Here is a 4,501-nt window from a genome sequence, read left to right as displayed (position 1 = left end):
CACAACAATATATATATATATATATATATATATATATATGTATTGTATGTATATATATGTATTGTATGTATATATATGTATGTATGTATATATATGTATGTATATATATATGTATATGTATGTATATATGTATATGGAGAAAACGCTGAACCTGAGGGTCGAGTCTGCCATCGGCCGAGACCGAAAAGGTGATTCGATGGAGAGAGGAACTGAGATGACGAAGAGGAAGTCGGGCTTCGAGGCGGGAAGGCAGGAGAGGAGATGCGGAGCCTCCGTACTTACTCACCTCACGGCCCGACACCTTTGTTGATCCGCCTGCGGAGTCCGGCACCTCAATTTGGGCTTTGTCTGGTGAACGGGCCAGGCCTGGATTTGTATGCTGAACCCTGGAGAGAGATCGGCTGAGGCCCATCGTTGATCTGGCGGACTTGTGCCGTCGACATTGCGCGGGGCCAGAGCGCGCATAGACCCCTTGCGTGAGGTCTACGACAATAGGACAGGCGCCATTTTGCCACGCGGCGTGGTTCGAACTGGGAGCTCGAATCCATGGATATCTGCCTGTTGTGAGCGACATTTGTGCTCTTGACACTGTCCTCTCGTCCATGAAACCTCACCAAGTACTCTGTCTTGTCTTGCATGCATGCGGTTTGTCTTTGTCTGCACGTGTTGCATAAGGCATATTTCGGTAGCGACCCCCTCGAAACCTGTAGACCGTGGTTCCCTTGTTAAGAACGGGTTGAGGTTTGTTAATAAAACCATTGTCGTGAATTTTGCTTGGGTTGTGATCCCCGATGTTCCCCAATAAATCTGGTTAATTCGTATGAAGTTTTCATTTGTGTCGCGTAGAGGAACGATCCATTCGATTGGCATATAACACCAAAAATGGTTACAGACTGGTAGAAAACACTCGGCATCTGACAAAACCAGTCTGTAACCAGGGGTTCTATTTCCCCAACTGGCAAGGTACAAGGATTATGTTGGTATCGCGATTGAAGGTCCGTGACCTGAGGCCTGTGCTGAGCCGGCCTGCGTTATAGATCCCGAGACGGCCGGAGTGGGTTGAGAATCCCACCGTCGCTGAATCCTTAACACTGGCTGTCAGGAGTGGGACAACGAACTCTCTGCTTCCACCTCCGTAAATTTGCAGAACACCAATTGTGTTAACAATTGGTAGTGATTTTATGCTTGAGCGGATCAGAGGAAAAACTTGTAAACTATAAAGAAAATGGAGTTGAAAAATGGCGGCGCGGCTCCACCTTGGAGTGACACGAAGCCGGAGAGGGCTAATTATAGCGGAACTAACGGCATAACACGAGGCGGAGGCTCCCAGCCACCACGTGGTCATGACCATGGTTCAGACCACGTGGTCGCGGAATGCGCCATGGCAGGCATGGCAGGACAGCTGCGTGAACATTGGCAAGCTTCAGACACAATTGGGGGATGCCTTGGAAGAGGTGAGGAGTTATGAAGATTATGTAAGGGAGGTGCAAATTGAAATGGACGAGGCACAACGGCACGCAGACGAGATTCAGAAAAAGGATGTGTACGGTGGGTCACAACAAGTGGCTGATATACGGGAACGAATTCGGTGGCTGAAAGAGGACGTTGCCAACAGAGTCGACGAACTATGTGGAAAAAAGAATTTAGTCGTGTTCTTTACCTGTAATTTGGAATATGAGAAGAGCAAACTGGACAAAACAATAGAGGAAGAGCAGATTGGTATCTCCCAAGACAGGAAGAACTTGGAGGAAGAATGGAAAAAAAAGCTAAAAAAGGAAAAATGTGAACACGATTTGGAATTGAAACAACTGAAGGAAGAGGTAAGCTCAGGCAAACAGATAAGAGAAAGCCAAGAACGGAAGATAAAAAGAGGAGAGGAACATCTGGAGGAAAGGAAGGAAGAATTGTTGGAAAAGTCAAGACAGTTCAAATATCTACAGGGAGAAATGAATAAAGTAGAGTGGGTTACCTATGAGTTGGAACAAGAGAAGCGCAAACTGAATGAAAGAATAGAGGAAGAGCAAATTAGTAATTCCCGGGATAGAGAGAACTTGGAAGAAGAATGGAAAACAAAGCGAGAAAAGGAAAAACGGAAATACGATTTGGAATTGAGACAACTGAAGGAAGAGGTAAGATCAGGCAACCGGATAAGAGAAATCCGAGAACAGCAGATAAAAATAAAAAAGAAAGGCCTGGAAGAACTGGAGGAATACAGTAAGAAAAGGGACGAATTGAGGGAGGAAGCATGCAAAAGAGGTGAGGAGATGGGAAAGGAATTAGAAAAAAAAGCTTCTGAGTTACAAAAACACCAAAATAAAGAGAGGGAATTACAAAACGAGCTGAGGATGTTAAGAGAGGAAAGAAAGTGAATGGAGAATGAAACGGTCAGGAAGCACACTGTGCAGATCGAAGAGCAAGAAGCCAAAGCAAGATTAAAGAATGAGATAAAAGAAAGAATGGTGAAATAACAAGGAATGAAGGAGGAAAGGGAAATCAGCCAATTGAAGGAAGTGACGAGATTAGAGAATGAGGAACAAGAGAGATGGTGGGATAGAAAACAAAAAGAACATGGATTTGAAATTGAACAATTTAAGGAAAAAGCAAGGTTAGAGTACGAGGAGATAGTGAAAGAACAACGAATGAAACAGGAAAGTGAAATCAGCCAATTGAAGGAATTGACGAGATTGGAGAAGGAAGAACAAGAGAGACAGTGGGAGAGGAAACAAAAAGAACACGGATTTGAAATTGAACAATTCAAGGATAAAGGAAGGTTGGAGTACGAGGAGATAGTGAAAGAACAACGAATGAAGCAGGAAAGGGAGATAAGCCAATTGAAGGAAACGATGAGATTGGAGAAGGAAGAACAAGAGAGACAGTGGCATAGAAAACAAAAAGAAAACGAATTTGAAACTGACAAGCTAAAGAAGAGAGCATGGTTGGAGTACACGGAGATGGAAAAACTCCGGAAAGATAACGAACAACTAAAAAGGCTCGGAGAGGAAGAACGACTCAAATGGGAAGGGAGATGGAGCCAGGAAGTAGAACAGCACAATAATGTGGGATGTGTGATATCACCACAGGGAGTAATGTTAGTGGTGCGGAACTTGATTGACATCACTCTTCGGTTGGCACCACAATTAGAGCAAATCCTGGTGATAAAGACATTGAGGGAGTATACAGGGTTGTTGACGAGTGAGATACATTTTGAGCAGGTCCAGCATGTGGAGCTGATAGCCCCAGAGGAGTGTGGCAAACCGATGATGAGTAACCTGCTGGAGAGAAGCGAGTGGACAGAGGTGACTCTGGAACGAGGCAGGTGCGTGGGTACATGCATACATGGTGCGGACGATGAGCTTAAGTTAGAAATTGAATTTGATGTTAACGAAGAGACTGTCCGATGTGGTGCACGTATGCGTGACCCCTGAAGGTGTGTGTGGAGTGCCTGTGAATGAATGGTGTGAGCCCACAGTCCAGACTACAGCAACAGTTTGTGCTGCCGAGGCCGAAGTGTGTGTGGGTACTCACCTGGCATTCAGGAATGTAGCCCTGGAGTGTGAGGCAGTTGGTCAGTACACAGGCAAGGTTGAAGGTGTGGAATGTCAACACCTCACCTTGGAATGTGTGGAGCTTGCTGTGTGTGGGAGTCCTGAGCATGCAATGATGGTGACATGGGAAATAGGTTTGAGGTGCAAGGAGAAACAGAAATGCCACCAGGACAGAACTTGAGCCAGGGGACAGAAACCATAATGGACAGCTCCGCATGGGTTCTTACAGAGTTGGAAGTGCTGCATCCAGGAGCAGGCTTTAGAAATGGGATTTTAATTTCTCTATCAGCCTCACAGGAACTTTGGAGTGGAGTACAGATCAGTGGCAGGCGGCACTGGCGTGTGTCACTTGGTCTTCAAACCTTTCTGAGCACACGAGTGGTTTGGCGAGCTGAGTGGGGTTTATCTGTCTTCAGGGAGTTATGGAGAAGAGGGGGATGCCATTCCACCAATTGGGGTTTACCTGATTTCTGTGAACTCGGGAGAAGAGGGGGAGGCCATTTCACCGGTTGGGTTTTACCTGATTTCCGTGAACCCTGGAGAAGAGGGGGAGGCCATTCCACCAATTGGGGTTTACCTGACTTCCGCGAACCATGGAGAAGAGGAGGGGGTAGATCACAGCCCCCATTGAGGCGTGACCCCCTTGAGCCGTGGCGAAAGGCAGCGGGGTCATATAATGGGAAATGAGGGATTCGTTCCCTCACTCCCCTTCCAATGAGCCAAAGAAGCAGGCCATATGGGGATGTGAAAATCTTGATTGGAAATAGTACCGAAAGTGATTGCAAATTGAGAGATGACAGAAGGCATAAAAGAAGCACGAGTGGATTTGAGTGATTATTAAAAAAGTGGTGGAGACATTACAGGCAGAGCGTAAAACACACCTGAAACAAGTTGATGACAAAGGGTGGCTTGTTTGAGGAAGGGTTGAAACCATGCAGAGGTTCTATGGGACTGGT

The 4,501-nt window shown here is 46.1% G+C and overlaps 1 pseudogene; it reads left to right on the top strand.

Annotated features, from left to right (window-relative positions):
- The first annotated feature begins 1,343 nt into the window (after window positions 1–1,343).
- LOC147027659 (uncharacterized) lies at window positions 1,344–4,232 on the top strand (annotated as a pseudogene).
- The last annotated feature ends 269 nt before the right edge of the window (window positions 4,233–4,501 follow it).

Source organism: Eptatretus burgeri, chromosome 4 (genome assembly GCF_056783735.1).
Source record: "Eptatretus burgeri isolate ZD-2024b chromosome 4, Ebu_testis_v1, whole genome shotgun sequence".
Classification (NCBI taxonomy): domain Eukaryota; kingdom Metazoa; phylum Chordata; class Myxini; order Myxiniformes; family Myxinidae; genus Eptatretus; species Eptatretus burgeri.
This window is presented reverse-complemented; position numbering and strand designations above follow the sequence as displayed.